The sequence below is a fragment of the Ambystoma mexicanum genome, chromosome 1q, assembly GCF_040938575.1.
Source record: "Ambystoma mexicanum isolate Mex_15411 chromosome 1q, UKY_AmexF1_1, whole genome shotgun sequence".
In the NCBI taxonomy this organism is placed as follows: domain Eukaryota; kingdom Metazoa; phylum Chordata; class Amphibia; order Caudata; family Ambystomatidae; genus Ambystoma; species Ambystoma mexicanum.
Window position 1 is genome coordinate 817783726 of NC_090922.1, and position 17037 is coordinate 817800762.

At 47.7% G+C, this 17037-nt stretch overlaps 1 protein-coding gene across 1 annotated transcript in view; it reads left to right on the plus strand.

Annotated features, from left to right (window-relative positions):
* The first annotated feature begins 321 nt into the window (after nucleotides 1–321).
* LOC138537140 (glutamine synthetase) overlaps nucleotides 322–17037 on the plus strand; it is a 35106-nt gene continuing 18390 nt past the window's right edge. The window contains exon 1 of the mRNA XM_069641430.1: nucleotides 322–587. The gene's annotated coding sequence lies outside the window, so the exon portion shown is untranslated. The remainder of the gene's footprint in view (nucleotides 588–17037) is intronic.

Consider the following 17037-nt stretch of genomic DNA (forward strand, 5'->3'; position numbering starts at 1 on the left):
TGTTATGCGGCGGAAGCGCACGGGAAGCTTCTGTCGTCGCGCGGCTTGTTTTGCAGCGAGCGCCGCCTATCCTCTCCCTTTCTATGGCTTGGGGGTCTGCCTCCTGCTGCTGTGACAGGGGGCCGAGGGGCTGGTGAGGTGTCGGGGTGGGCGGGGGGCCCGTCGCTCCCCGCTGTGCTTGTTTTTCCTCTGTCCTCATTGAGGAAAGCGGGCATCCCGCCTGTGTCGACTTGAGCTTGTTTTTTGTTCTGTCCTTCCCGGGAAACCCTTTCTAGTTCCCGCCCCCGCAACACCCGTGGCCCTATCGCCAAACGGGCATGCACCATGAGGCTGGCATCCGCCCAGCCATGTAGCGATCACGCCTGCCTGTGGCCAATCTCTGAGCCCGTGGGCTGGTCCGCGGCTGCCCATAAAAGTAGCGTCTCCGAGCTTTGGGGCGCAGAGAGCTACGATTGGGACTAATAAAGGGGCATTAAAAACTGGAAGACGGTTAAACACCTGCGCGCGCCACCATCCAGGGACACGCCAGTCGGGAAGGCACCACTATCTAGGAAGACGCCACCCACTCCTTGGTCTCCTCCTCACAGGTAAGTAACACAGCATTGTTGTCTAATTCGTGAACCTGCCGGTAAAGAGCTTGAGCACACGGGAAGCCCCGTTACTATGCGGCGCGAGCGTGTACTTGCGCGGGGGACATCGTTGTCTCGAGCAGATCAATCTTGTGGAAAGGATCGGCGGCTGGAGGGAACGGACAGTGCGCATGCGTGTGACTGCTTCAGCTCCTCGGTGTCGAGGGCTGAATTCGTTATGCGTTTGGGATCATGGGATGCCTTTGTGTGCATTCTCTTTCGCACCCTGTGCTCCGCGAGGAGCCCCAGGTGATCTGACTGCCCTCGCCCCCTTCCCTTATATATTAAAGAAGGTACCCGCTCCTGCATGGGTGGTGGTCTTCTGCTAGTGTGGTGGTGACTACCTGCCTATGCTTTATCCCAGGGGAGAACTTTCGACCAGTCTAGCACGTCCCGGAGGAAGGAAGCAGAGAAAGTCCCAACAATGCCCGGGCTGTTTATAGTTTTTGTTTGTAAAGTCATGTTGAGTGGAATCGTGTTTACCGCCTGCCAAGAGCACGTTGGGGACATTTGGGGACTCATTTTCTAAGCACCGGTGGGGTGCAAAGACGTAAAAGCAAAGCGCTAGTCATTTACGCCTTGCTTCTGCACTTCAGAGCGGTTTACATCCATTTGGAGGCGGAGAAGGGGCTCGAAACGCATGTAACCATATTATTCTAAGGATAAAAAAAAATCAAAACATTTTAAAAATCTGCGTTGCATTCCCCTTCCGACTTTAAAGGGCACGTACGTTTTGGCGTGCATGAGTGTTTTATGCATTTGCGAAATAAATGGATTTCCATGGAATCATAAAAGCAGGTGGTTTCCAGAGGACTCCATTGTTAAATGGCGTCTGAAAAGCGTAATTTGTAGGCAGCATTTATATTTTTTACAAAACGAAGCGTAAAATAAGAGTGTAAGGGTAATGTCAACTGTTTTGGCGCTTTAGTTTTGCTTACTGTTTTGTAAAAGTTGAACATTTCATGTAGCTGACACAATAGCACATTCGTCTTAACTCCTCTGGTGGTTCACTGCATACAATTGAGCCTTTTTACAAAAGTGAGACACTTAAATTCCATAGGGATCCGTTCTTTTTACACCTGCATGAAAATGAAAATCAATTGCAGGCATTAAAGCATGAGCCAGTTGAAGTAGGAGAAGGAATGCACAGTTGACATTTTAATTCAGTTTCATGCACGCCCCCTTCCTAATGGCTTTAAAATGCCCTGGAGTGTAAAAGTAAGGTGTAAATAGCTAATGCCTTGCTTTTATGCCTCACTTTTGTGCTTTGGGGGAAATTTGCCCTGGAGTGTGGGAGTGGGGGGTATTTTTACAATGGAGAAGGGTGTAATGTGTGATGCAGTGTGGGGCACAATGTGCAAGATGTCACCTGGGGTAACATGACTGGTCAGTGTGCAGTGTTATTTATTCTTCTGTTCTCAGATTAGGTGGAGGTTACAGCCGGCTGATCTCTACATTTGAAGTTATCAGTGCTAGAAATGGAAAAGATGTAGTGGGGGAACCCTCTCCTCCTTGGGAGGTTGTGGCTAAGAGGAGGACGGGTAGATCTGAGAGCCTTGGCCACAGGCCACATCACGCTAAACCGTAACTCTTCATAAAACCCAAGTCTAACTATTTGCATAAAAGCAAAGAGCATTATGGGAACATAAGAATACCCACAATTTCAGATTTGAAACATGTCTGATAGTGATTCCGCAAGAAAGCTTTTTGAGCGAGTAATGGAAACACCTGTGTATAGGCGTGTTATAAATGCGATATCATATCAAGATAGACCCTGCTCTTTTCATTAGTCACAAAATGCAAGACATGTATATCAATTTGGACAGCGGCTAAGCAGTATGGGAGGCTTTAGCTGCTTCTGTACTCAGTCTCCCTGCCAAGTTTTCCAGTGCATGGGCTGCAGGAGCTTGGCTTGATGACATCTCTGTGAGTTTCCTGGGCTAGCCCTGCACCCGAGACGCAGCAGAGCTCTGGCAAGATAAAGTGGGTCTTGTTCCGGCCCATTTCTTACCGTCAAAGTTATGATATCGTCCAGCAATATTCCAAAACTGCCCAAGAATTGTAAATGCCCACTTAATGATACATTAGTAATTCATGGTCAATGAAAATACCCACATGTAGACCCTAACCTGGAAACATGACTCCAGAGTAGGAAAATCTGCACTGAGGGAGACAGTAAACAGATCAGACAGAGTCTGTAGCCAACAGGTGAAAGGCAAACAGCCAGCTAAAAAGCTGGCCAGTACAGGGTCTTACAACAACATACACAAACTGGTAACAGATATAATACCCAGCCTTCCTGCTGGAGCATCACTGACCAAGTAGATGGAAGGCCCCTCCATGTCAGAGCTTCACACAGAGCGAATACTAACTACAAAATGGTTCATGACACTGTTAACCACTAACGTAAACCACATAATGTACATGCATGAACTCGACTGGTTCACCAAACAAACTTATACTCAATATCGCGCATACCCCACCCCAGGGTACACCCAGCACACGTCCAGGGCCGAGATCCTTCTGGACACTGCCGCAAAAACACATAGGAGCTTAGGTTCCCCCTTTCTTCTGATCTTCACTCAGCAACAGCAACGTTATTCTTCTTTTTTTACACTACTAACTTGCCACCCCAACCAACCCGTTGCAGTTCCTGACGGGCCAAGAGCCTGGAAAATGACAGGAGCTGTGCTACATAAATGATATGATATGATATGATATGGTATTTGTAACGCGCCTATACACAAGTGTTTCAAGGCGCGACGAGGCAGGGAGGGGGGGAAACAAGGGGAAGACGGACAAGCGATCCTACTAGGCCAGGTGTCATTCAGATCGCGCAAGTGCAGAGGTAAGGGGAAAAGGAGAAAGTGCAGGGGGAGGAGGTGGGGGGAAAAGTGCAGTACAAGGTAAGTGGCGTAATAAAATAATAAATGATAAATAATAAATAAAAGGGCCAGCTGGTGGCAAGTGCGAGGTAAGTGCAGAGCAAGTGCTGGGTAGGGGGCTGTAGGGATACAGTGACAGTCCCACAGTGCAGGGGGAGCCAGGGGGGCAGTGCAAGTGGAGAGTGGCTGGGCCCTGGACCGAGGTCGCTGAGAGTGGCCCAGATGCAGGTTAAGTGTAGAATTCAGGGGGGAGTTAAGCAGGTTTAGCAGGGGAGAGGGAGAGAGAAGGCAGAAGCGAAGAGGAAGGTTTTGAGGTGCTTCCGGAACCGGAGGTGGTTCTCCTCAAGTTTCAGGGAGGCAGGCAGGCTGTTCCAGAGGGAGGCCCCTGCTGCGGAGAGAGATCTACCCCCAGCACGTTGCTTCGAGAAGCGGCTGACCATGAGGGAGTTAGAGATGGATGAGCGAAGGGCTCGTGAAGGAAGATATTTAGGAAGAGAGAGTTGAAGGTATTTAGGCCCCAGGCCCCAGAAGGCCTTGTGGACAATGCAGAGGGTTTTGAACTTAATCCTCGCAGCCACTGGGAGCCAGTGAAGAGATTTCAGTCCTGGAGAGATACGGTCCCTGGGCTTGAGGCCAAGGACAAGTCTCGCAGTTCTGTTCTGGATAAGTTGCAGAGGGCGGAGAGTGGAGGCAGGGAGATTAAGATAGAGGCTGTTACAGTAGTCCAGCCTTGAGAGAACCAGGGCTCGGGAGACAGTGAGCTTCTGGGGGAAGGAGAGGAAGGGAAGAATACCTCTGAGGAGGTGCAGCTGGTAGTGTGATTTCTTAGAGACATCAGATATATGAGGAGAGAAGGAGAGTGTGGAATCGAAGATGACCCCGAGGTTTTTAGCCTTGCAGGTAGGGGCAGGAAGGGGGCCAAGGGAGGCCGGCCAGAGAGCTGCAGGGAAGGAGGGAGTGGGTGCGCCGATGAGTAGAATCTCAGTCTTACTGGCGTTAAGGCAGAGGTCATTGGCGGCACACCATTCCTGGATAGCAGACAGACAGTCGGAGATGAGGGAAGGAGAGGAGGAGGCCGAGGGTAGCCTGAAAATGAGCTGGGTATCGTCCGCATAGCACTGGAAGTGGGGGCAGAGGGCGGCGATGCGGTGGGCAAGGAGTGCCAGATACTGGTTGAAAAGCCAGGGAGAGAGGTTGGATCCCTGGGGGACACCACAGGTGGAGAAAAAGATGTCAGAGAGGAAGGAGCCCATTTGGACCTGGGAGGGTCGACAGGAGAGGAAAGAGGTCAGCCATGCCAGAGCCTGACCAGTGATACCCAGGTTATCACGGAGACGGTTGAGCAGGATGGCATGGTTGACAGTGTCAAAGGCAGAGGAGAGATCGAGCAGAATGAGAACACAGGGAGTGTTGGAATCAAGGTTCAGGAGAGATCGAGCAGAATGAGAACACAGGGAGTGTTGGAATCAAGGTTCAGGAGCAGGTCCTCACGGATGTTCAGGAGAGCAGTTTCCGTGCTTCTGGCCGCTCTGAAGCCGGATTGATGGTCATGAAGATTACCAACAGATTCAGCATACCTCTAATCACAATAATATACATAGGGTCCTAAATTGAGGGGAGCTGAGAGCTGTCAAGCTCCTACAGCCTAGAAGTGCCTGGTTAGCTTGGCACTAACAGCTACCAGGAACTGTTTTTGGCTCCCCAGGCAAACTGATGCTGAAGAAACACACCCATGTGACTTTAACTGTGTACAGTTGGGATTTTCTATAAATAAACATTAGGAATCATCTATACAATATTTAATACACAAGGAGTCGTAAATAATGGACACAATTATATGTTTGCATCTGTGTGGAAGTTAGATTTGCGGAACGCTGTGCACTAGCTCCTCATTCCGCAGGGGTAGCTGCTGATCGATTGTTAATGCTGCATACCAAGGTGCTGCTTTTAGCTCCTGTTAATTCAATCTTAATTTCGATCCCTGCATACAGAACACAGTATAGGTTTTCAGCCTTTTTGTACGATAGCCCATTTGCAGCAGATGTCACATTTCCGATGTTGGTTAATGGCATCACCAACGCTATGAAATTAGACATTACACCATCGGGTTGTTGTGTACTTTAGCAGATATCTGTATTTCAAAAGGCTGTATCTTCTTGCCGAGACAACATGCGGCTGACAGGGGCTGTTCTGCCTTTCTCAGCGTGGGAGCCCCAGCTCTGACAAACTGTCAGATGTACGGCTCCCACTCTTAGCGGGATCTTCTCTGGAAGGAACGGGGTGAAGGTTAGTAGCAGGAGGAGAGGTATTTCTTTTGGTTGGGGGCGAACTGGGTTGGGTGTATTGGAAACGGATGGAGTTGGTGGGTGACAGTACACCAGGTATGCTCTTTCCTTTTTTGTGGTCAGACAAGAGGGCACTTGTGGAATTTGGAAGAGGGGAGCGGTAGCCAGGTACTTTTCTTCCTCTTGAATACTGGGGAGGGAAGTACTCAAGAGGGGTGCGAGAGGGGCTCGGGTAGAGATGCCAGATATGTTTTTCTTGTTTGGGGAAAGGACCTTTTATGTTCATAGTCCACTGCTGTGTGCTGTTTCCTCTCACCGCCCCCTGCAATGGTGGTACAGGCTAACAGTTCAGAGGTATCGAGAAGGGATGCAGGGGACCATACACAACATAACAATATAGATGGATAGCTATCATCTCTGAGGTATATCCCACCTCCGAGTTCCAGGACACATAGATACCTCGAGCATCCCTCTCACTGTCTATCAGATGCCATTTGGAACCCCTCTGTAGAATATATCCCAGTATTTCTTAGGTACCCATCTACAATTCTATATATTGTGCTTTAATAGGAGGTGTTATTTCCCAAGTAATTAGCCCAGCCCCCCTTTGGCAAGGATGAAATTGTGCGCGATCACTGAGAGGACTCTACGCTTGCAGTCCCTTGACAGATGTGAAGGCTGCTGCTCACTTACACCCAGCCATTAACACATTCTCAATAGCATTAATCAATTATATAGTGTAGCGTAGCACAACTGAATGGCACTTGGGACTGAAAAGCTGAGTTGAGTTCGAATTCGGATCCCCGAATAGACAGCTTGCTTCTCAGGGATTGGGTCAGCATGTGCGTATTCCCTTGGGTATTTTAGGATATGGGTCAGTAGTAATTGGCTCACTATATATTTTGGACAACAACCCTCATCAGTTCTATTCAGGTTAATCAACGAGGAGGGATCAGTGACGTTTTTGCGAAACATCTGGAGAGCCTCAGTTTACAGACCGCTGTTGTAGGGTGAGCCTGAAATGGAGGTGTATCATATGTTTTGGGGTATACACATTTCATTGACAGCTGCTGTGCCCTAGTGGGCCTATGTCTTTGGGAATTATTTCAGAGGGAGCATCATGCCCTATAGGCAGTAGCGTCGATCCTCGTGCCCATTAGGCTAAATTGCCTTCAAGGGTCTATCTCCTTTTGGATTTAAAGTCCTGCGCGATAGGCAAGTCTTAAGAGCTCTGAGTGGTGCCTTCTTTCTGCGGGTATAGGCTAAATGCCCTTGAGGGGACCATTTGACACCGGCTCCTGCGCCCATACCCAGTTCCGTCATAGCCACGAGTGATGGATCTTTGAGGCACATTCTCAAAGAAAAAACACATCACTTAACTGTTAAGTGATTTTGTTTTTTCTGGGAGTGCCGTTTCCAAGCACTGGTTACCGGTCCCACTGTATGTGTGGGGGTGAGAATGAAATATGTATGAGAATATACTTCCCGGGCATGGGCCAGTGGAAGATGCTTGGGCACCATTTTACAATTATGTCTGCCTGCCCCTTTGCCTTCATCTCTAGAAACCTGACTGCATATGTCAGCAATAGAAATGCATTGACTGGGGGGGTAGTCTAAGGCTTTCAAATTCAAAAGGACAGTGAACAAATGGTATATACGTGTTTTGGGACCAAAACAGTTTGTGCATTTGTGTATCCCTGGTGAAGTTATTTGATCACACAAAATATATTTTAATCATAGTAAATGATTTTCAGCATTATGCATTGCTGGATTATTGGTCTAATAGAACAACCTAATTCCCTACTTCCTTAGAAATCAGTGCGTTGCCTACCGCCTCAGTTTGCGCCTGGATTCTGTGACAGAATCCTAGACAGAGCAGTGCACGGGGCAGGGGTGCAGATTATCAAGGGGCATTCTCATTGTCCTCTGCACAGCCTAATAAAGGAAGCCAGCCAGCAGGCGGGTGCAAACCCTAGGCGACCACTTAAGTAAACAGGAATAAAAACTAGGATTTGACGAGCCATAGCTGAAAGCAGTTCCTTCCTGGGTATGTGGCATCAACCATTAAGCAGGAGCTACCACTGGGGAAAGAGAACCTAGCATATGGCATGCCTCAAATTGAACTCGCACATGTGATGCAAACAATAACATGGTAACCATTTTATCGGCTCCCTGCATGTTTTTAAATGACTTCCAGATTTGCCCATTCATGCCCATTCCTGGCAAACCGAGTTAATCTAACATGGATAAGATTGTATGGCAACAGTTGACCCGGTCAAAAGCACCTCTGTGTTGTTGTTTGTGCCAACCAAATCAGGCTACCCTAGTCTATAGCCAGAACCTAAACAGCTCCAAACTCCCAGCAATTTAGAACCCTGAGTAAAGCTGGCGTGCCTGAAAAGTGTCAACGGTTGAAATGTCCAGACATTGTCTCTAAGCACACCTTGAGGATTCTTGGTGCTCATTTTTCTAATCCAACCCTTGTGCCGCCACACACGAAAGGGGTCTTTTGGGCTTTAAAGAGTAGGACGTGTTTTACCATTCATTAGACGTAGTATGCATCGTGCAAATGCCAGGTCCAGCTGCCTTTAGATTAGCGCCAAGAAGAGTTAGTATGTGAGAAATGCTGAAACGGCATGTTTTTTTGTTTCGTTTTTTTTACTTTGAGTTAGGGGTCAGTCCCCTCTTGCATTCTTGACTATGATATTGTTCTGGAGGGGCGATTACCTGTGCATGAAGGCACATGTAGATGCAGACCAAGCTGTTCTCACCCAACTCGAATTTTCATTGGCCCAGAAGACCTTGGATGGAGGAAAGACTATCAGGTCTGCTAAGAAATCATTGAACCCGCCAAGTCTTTTCTCTGGGCAGAGTGCACACATTTTCCAAACAAAAAAACGGAACCATTTGGCAAAGTTAAACGTAGAAAAAAGAGGTCAAAGGTGGAGCCCTAAACGAGGACATGTGAGAATGGCTACGGCCACAGAAATATGCTTATATCTGAGTTCTCCTTGTTTGAGATATTTTTCAATTATCTTCTGCTTCTTTCTGCGTCATGTTAGGGTTATGCCAACTTTTGAATGGTACACACCTTTTCAGGAAGTTTTGGGGTCTTTTTCTGCAGAGTGGTGATGATATACCATATTGGGGATACTTCCACGACACTGGGTGTACATTTATTTCCTATTCCTTTCTTTCCTTGAAACCATCTTTCATGATGTTGTCTATTGATCGGTTCTCCTTCCATCATCCAGTCCACTATCCTCTAACAGACCCCGTAAATTATCCCCACTGTGTTTCATTCATGTATTGTTTTGCCCCTTTTTTTGTATTTGAGACTTCTCTCTTTCTGGCAGAACCAAGAGCTGCTTATGCGGCCACGTCTATCCCTCACACAAGGCTTTTTCTACACCTAGAACCTGGTCAGCGATCAAAGAAGTACTTAGGGTAACATCTAGCTTCAATGTCTTTTACTAATCCCGTGATTTTTGACTGTTTTGCATAAACTTTTTTCAGGACAGGGTCACATGTCAAGAAAAACTGGAACTGTGTCACCGAAACCGGCACTTCTGGTCACCATTGCCATCTGGCAGCTGGAAGGATAAAGGTTGTGAATAGTGCTCTGTTAATGAACATATGGGTGCCCGGCCCATGTCTGCCCATGGAAGCAAGCATCCATTACACCAAAGGAACGCAAAGGAGATGATGGAAGGATAGGCAGCACGTGAAAGGGAGAAGAAAAAAAACATTTGCTGGGGAACACCAAGACAAATTAAGAGAGTGTGGAGTGTGGAGCCGAACCCTTGAAAACCAGGGGGAGGCAATGAGCTTGAAAACAGCTCATGGTTAGGGAGGATCGGAAGTAGCGCCGGAAGATTTAAAAGTCATACAGAGGGAGAAAATGGAAGCGATGAAGATAATGGAGAAAACGGAGGCAGTTAGCGGGAGAGAAAATGGAAGCAAAGTACGGAATAACTGGAAGGCAGTAAAAATGGATGCAGGGAAGGGGGTATGGAAGCAAATAAGGGTGAAATGGACAAGACCAATAGGAGGAACTAGGTAGAAGGGAGATGGTTGTGTTTATGTTTTAGAAGTTGTGTAGATGATCCTGACTTGTTTTTCCATTCCACAAAATGTTTTCACTATATCTTTTACCCACCATGGCAATGAGTGTGCATGCTACAGAGAAGGTTTGAGATACAAGTCGGAGAGCCAATGCTTCCATGATGCCACAGGTGCGTGCTTGGCAAGTTAGTCATTTCTCGTATTCTGATCCCTAATTCACAAGTGTGAGCACCAACAGGCACCACTGGAGGGGCCGCACATTTGTGTGGTTCTGTGGACATGATTCAGCGCCCCTGCAACTGCACTGGGCAATCCTGGGCACCGAGAGCCCTGGCAGGGTACTGTTGAAGGAAGATCATATGCAGGACAAGGCACTACTAAAAGAATGTCACACTGCTAGAGACAAAAAGCTGAGCGACCGCAGTGGGGCACCTTAACACTGAGGGCTCGCGCTACTAGAGTTTGAAAGCATGCTTGTACCAGTCTGGGGCACCTTGCACTCATCGTTCTTTTAGTAGTATCAGTGGAGGAATCTTGCACTGTTAGTGTCCCTGACAGGGCATCGCTAGAACATAGTGCACAAACACTTTTATTGCCTTGTAGCTCGCCAGGGCACTTTAGGGTATATCAAATTAGTGAGTATGGTAACCCTGAGAGCCCACTGCTGAGGCTCGCTCCATACAAAGGTTATGGGAGTGCCTGACCTGGCAGTTGGATACCAGAGACGTGCTGTGCTGTTCTCGCTAGAATGGAAACTGAAGTGAGGAGGACTCACCGGTTTGTGAAACACTGTGAATGGCAAGGGCCTCCAAGGGAAGTGTTTGTATGCCAGGCACAATTGTGGTCTGAGCAGGGCTAGGAGCGCCCGTTAGGATGATATTGATATTTTATTTGTATTGCGCTCATACACAAGTGTTTCAGAGCACGACGAGGCAAGGAAGGGGAACAAGGGAGAAAAAAAACAACAATCTTACTAGGCCCAGTGACATTGAGAACGTGCAAGTGCAGGGGAGAGGAAGGCAGAACGTGCAGGGGGAGGGGAAGAAGTGGAAAGTGCTGAGCAAAGGAATTAAAAACAACAGTGGAAGTGCAGCCAGCAAGTGGCAAGTGCTAATTTTACGGCACAGACAGTGGGTGTCTGATAAGTGGAGAAAAAAATGGGCTGTGACTATAGGGTTACAGATACAGACCCAAGTGCAAGGGTTGCTGGGAGGCAGTGCGGGTGCATGGCAGGGCCCAAAATCAGAGGGTAACCAGGTGCACGATGCCGGAGCAGAACAGATCAGCAGGGGAGAGGAGAAGCGAAGGCAGAAGCAAAGAGGAAGGTTTTGAGGTGCTTTTGGAACCGGAGATGGTTCTCCTCAAGTTTCAGAGTGGCAGGGAGGCTGTTCCAGAGGAAGGCTCCAATAAAGTGACCATGGTTATTCCAATAAAATATTGTTGTATGTCTGAGTTATTTCGGTGGCATAACATGTAAGGAATGTCAAGGTTTTGGTTAGCCCTGCTATGACCTTGCAGAGCACTGCTTCAGGAGGCTCACACTGCTGGAATTGTACAGCATGGCCATAGCAACACCGAACTCCCATAAAACAGTTCACTGTGATTTTAACAAATGAAATTACATTTCATGAATGTTCAATTGAACTCTTATAACGAAAAAATGTTGATGTTCCTTTTTATTTGAGGGCCCTCCCCTACTCCCACTTTCTCCATGCATTTAAAACCACCACAACCCCCACCCTTTTTAACCCCTTACCGCACCCCAATAAATATATTTTTGTTTTATAAATTTCGATATTTTATCGCTGTAAATGTTTTTGCTGTAAATTCATTCTCTGTTTTGTATTCGTTATAATACTGGATACCCATAAAACAGGCAGGACACCGCTGACGCAATAGTTCTGGCTAGAGTGTTCAAGTACTGACAGTGTACTTTAAGAGGATACTCACTGGTCAGGAATCCTAGACCGCTGACAGTGTACTGATGGAGGAGCTTCCCTCTCTCCCACCCTGCACTCTTCCACCCATCCATCAAACGTAGTATCATTTATTTGAATTATCTGTGTGAGAAGGGAGCCCTGTCTCGCATTTGATGTTACCATCAGTGAGATAAGACATATTCTTCCTGTGATGAGCAGTATATTAGGGCATCGGGGAGCATATTGAAAACTGCAAAAAGCACATCATTTCTGACACACCATGTGTTGATTATCATTCGCCAATGGCTATTGGCGACTGCAACTTTTGGGCCCTAATATTTTATGTTACAAATGGCCAATATTATTATAGTCTACTGAATAACACTGTATTCTATTAAACATACATTAGTGATACTTTTTCTCTGGGAAATACCCTTTAGATAATCACTTTCAGATGATTCAAGTTGTTAGCAGCTGACGAAAACAACATACAGTAATGTATAGCAATTTACCCAGGATCCGCTACTGTGGTCAAGTAATGTTTCTGGGATTTTGTCCCAGGTTTCCTGATTCTAAAGTTTCCAATTTAGGAAGTAGGCTGCATCTCCCTGTCCCATCTTTATTTTTACAATAACATACAATGATGTTTGCATAGCAAAGCTAGTGCATTGTTGCAAAGCACCAAATCAGATGATAAAACAAACTCGCAATAAACAAGAAATCTTCACAGAAACTTGTCCACTTTTGTCATCTGACATCACTCCCTCGATTACATTAATGTATAAAAAAAGATTGCAGACAGACCAACTGTGTTGTCTTATGGCACATTTAACATATTCAGCCTGTCCTGTTGTTTTGGATCACCTAATTTTGTTTTCTTCTACGCTATTGGTGTATCATTTCACATTATAAATGCTGGGCAACAAGTGCTGGACTTGCTGAGTGGTGTGGGCCTGGAGGACAGGATTGGTCGAGCATGTCCGGCTTGACATTGGACAGCCTAAAAGATCTGGAGAGTTGGGGCTACGTTTCACCCAGCCTTCGCTTACCGCCAAGTGGTCCCATGGCTTGCCTGACACTTGCATTCAGCCCCCGGTTTATAGCTTCCAAGACTTGCAATTTTGCTTTTCTAATCAGTTGGGGCCTATACATTCTCAACTGTGAAGTGCTTAGTGGTGAAGAAGCGGAGACTGTCCACTTGCCAGGTACCTTCGTACCACCACCTGTGGACTCTATGGTGGACTGGAAAGAAGAGATATATTATCTTGCACCAAGTCAGGCACCAGTGATAGTCTGTCTTGTTTCCTTTCATTTTTGTTCCCCTGCTTTATGCTGATCCCATTATCAATGCAGAACTACAATAGTCAAACATCTGGACTGGGTGTGCCGCTCACTCATGGTATTGCGCAGCTGTTTGTTGTATTTTGAGGTCTGGGTCTGATGGTGTATGCAGCAATATGATAACACAAAACATCAAACTGTGCCCCATATTAGGAGTGAGAGAAACACAGTGTACTCTTTATGCTTTGCATTCTGGTACTGGTAGTTTTGCGTTTCTATTGTAAATGCGAGGCTGAACGTGGCAGAAAGCAAATAGAAGAGGTAGGGCTGAATGTACGTTTTGAAAGAGGCCAACTTGACACATTCAGTACATTGTGCCCTGGGTTGGATAACCAGGGAAAAGTAACCTGCTTTTATCATTGTTTCTCCCGGGCTTGCCAATTCAGTGCTGGGAAAACAAGTTAAAACAAGCTTTTCTTGTCAAACAAGCATTTTTGTTTCTTTTTTAAACTATACAGTTTGCCTTTTCCTTCACTAAAGAAGCAATTCTGGGCTGTGACGGAGACGTCATTTTTAATTCTGGTGTCCCATCCCAGTTTTACCACTCGTGAGCTGATGCACACCTGCGAATAGGAGAGGCTCCACTTCACCTGACACCAGGCAAAACAGAGATGGGTTAGTGGATGCCTGGAGGGGGCCACCAACTGAACAAACAGAAAAACTGTTCAAATGTAATCGTGGGCCCACCACAAGGTCCTGCTGAGGTGCTGAGAGTTTCAGATACTGCGGCAGGGCAGAAGGGAGCGAAGGAAAAGTTGGGGGAGACCAAACGGCTCCTTAAAAAATGTGAACTTCTCCCAGTGGTTGCGTTCATTATTCTCCCCTCCCCCGCTTGCTCCAGTTGCTTAATTTCAAGCTCCTCAATTCGGCACGCTGCTTTCCTACCTGTTATGTATGTAGAATTTACGTGAGCCAACAAGGACTTGAGATGCCTTTACTTCCATCAGGGCTCACAGCCCAAAACCTGTCAGCTAACAACCCTGACTATTCAGCGCCCCAACGTGGGAAAGCCGCTGCAGGGTTCGAAATTGCCGAGAGCTATTTTAGCTCCTGGTTGTAACCAAGAGGAGCCTGGTTAGTTCGAAACCAACAGCTGCTACCTGGAGCTACTTTGCACTGCCGAGGCAAGTGGTGTCATGCAAACATAGCTATGCAATGTTAACTGTGTAGGTTTGGGACAGTTAAAGCATATTGGATAATATATAATAGACACAACGTTTGAGTTTGCATCTTGCATGCAACATAGATTTGTTGTGCACTATGTACTAGCTCCCTGCTCCCCAGAGGTAGTTTCTGCCCTACGGGTGATGACTGATACCCAGGAGCAGCTTTTGCTCTCGGTCAACATATCTTAATTTCGATCCCTGAACTGACTAGCGCCACATGAAGATGCAGCTTTCTTCTATAAAACGGCTCCTGGTAGCCAGTTTATTGTAAAAGGCTTGCCGTCTGTTTGTGCTCCCCCCTACCTCTCTCCCTTTCTCTTTGTTTCGGTCTCTCTCTCCCTCTCCCCTCTGCGAGAGCATAAATGCTCAGGCAGAAGGATAGATTCGCCAGAGCACACTGCCAGCTGCAGTCCTGCACCTCCTCTGGTTGCCATAGCAACCTCTAACATCCAGGATGTTCTGGTGCCTTCTCCGACTTTCCGCTCCATTGTTATTTTCCATCGCTAGCAGAATGTAGACTTGTGCTTTTCTCCCTTTTGTTACACACTGTTTGATTCATTGGTACTCTAGCCCTGCCTTTAAATGTGTACCTTGGGCCCTAATCAACACAGCAACCCCACTCTAGCACACAGTTGCCTGCTATCACTTCATCATGCAACATGGATCTACAAATCAAGCATTCACTCCCCAATTCTGTCTCCAACACCAAGCATCAATGTCTACCTCAATGTTCAGTCTATACAGAGCCACATGCAAGCAAGTGGCTCTTCCCTTAATAACAATGGCTGACACGCTCGGGCCTGCCAGGAGCACATGCCCAGTGGAAAGAAAACACAGGGAACACCAGTGCTTTAAGTGGTCTTCGAACTTGAGCCGGGGCTCTAAGAGGGCGTGGCCTGGCAGGGCGTTGCTGCCGCAATTAAGAAGACACACTTCTTAGGCCACGCCCCCCAAGAGCCCAGGCTCGATTTTGTAAAATGGCCTAACAGGTTTGTCATTTAGTTGAGGCGCTGACCCCCTCTTGCAGGCACTTTTCACTGAGATGCAGGGATCATCTCACCTACGGTGTGAGGGTGATGATCCTTGTATCTCTAATGAAAGGGGGTGTCTGGCAGGATGTTGGCGACTCAATGAAAAGGCGAGCCTTTTTTTGTTAAGCGTTAAACTCTCCCTTAATGTGAAAACTTCGGGCTGTAGAAAAAAATCCTCACCTTTTCATTGCGTCGCCGACCCCTGCCAGGCACCCCTTTCATTAGAGATGTAGAAACCATCACCCCAGCATCTCGAACGAAAGGGGTGTCTGGCAAGGGATTGGTGCAGAGACACAATGAAAAGGCATGGCTTTCAGACTTTCGAAAAGAAAGCCTTGGCCTCTAGGAGATTGGTGCACTGGGGTTAGCAGCAGTCTTTAGGGAGCCCCCGGAGGGGCCCGTCTCGGACACTATTTACGGCCCATTTAAAGGCCTGGAGCACACACAGCACGTTCGTTCACCTGTGAGCGAACAATGGCAACCTTTGCTCTACCCCGACTAACCCACCCACATATTTTTCTTGTGGACCTAAAGGTAAAGAGACTTCATTCAAACAACAGGAGCTGCACTAACATAACGTCTGCGCTCATTCCCTTTCCCGCTGGTCACAACGGACCTAACAACCACACTCGGATACAGACCAGGTCTTAAAACTCCCTCTAACACTAGTTTGTATGAAGACTAACTCTTTATCCCCTCGTCCCTCAGTCAGGTCCAGAGTGGGCATTATCTGTGACACTCTAGCCTTTATGCCCTATTAGTACCCAGCCAGGGTGCAATCAGAATGAAAGAGCCATTCTGATTGGCCCTCGCCGAGTCATTACCAAGCCAGGAATCCCTCAGTCGGGATTCCGCGGCCTTTGTCCCCGGCAGGGGGCGTGGCAGCCCCTCAGCCAATGAGGAGGCTCAAAGTGGGGGCATCACCGCTCCGAGCATCCCCGCGGCTGAGAGGCTGCCTTCGCCCCACGCCGGGGACTCGGGTAAGTCTTTTTTTTTTTTATTTCCCTTCCCTCCCACCCGTCCCCCCCAACTTACCTTCTTGTTTCTGCGTCCCCGGGAGGGGACGAGGGAAGCCTCCAGCCGTGTGGAGACTCAGAGCGGGGCCATCCCCGCTCTGCACCTCCACACGGCTGGGGGCTTCCCTCGTCACCCGCCGGGGACGCAGGTACATATTTTTTTTTTCCCTCTTCCCCGTCCCACTGCCGCCCTCCCAACCCCACTTACCTTCTTTTTGATCCATTTTCGGGAGCGTTTTCCCTTTCCATGGCGGCCATTTTCTTGGTCGTTTCTTTTTTTTTTTCTGTCCCAAAACGCTGCAGCGTTTCGGGACAGAAAAAAATGCTTTTAGTGCCCCGGTCATGCACATAATGCGGGCCGGGGTACTATTTATTAGCAATATGACCCTCGCAGCGGGGGCATTACCGACTTAGGTAATGCCCCGGGGCCTTCAGTAAGGCCCTCGCTTCACTCAGGGCCTATACCTATGGGCCCCGGGGCATTACCTGAGTCGGTAATGCCCCGCCGCTCGGGTCATATTGCTTAAGTAACACCAGGCCTAGTGGCCGAGAGCACAGCTGCTGCTCTTCTCTCAAAAGCAACAAGGATCAGTGAGTGGGAGCCCCTTCTCCTTGCATTCCCCTGGCCCTCTCAGCTAGCCTTGCTCTGTGGATGTTGAGGTATGATATGATATGGCATTTATAACATGCCTATGCACAA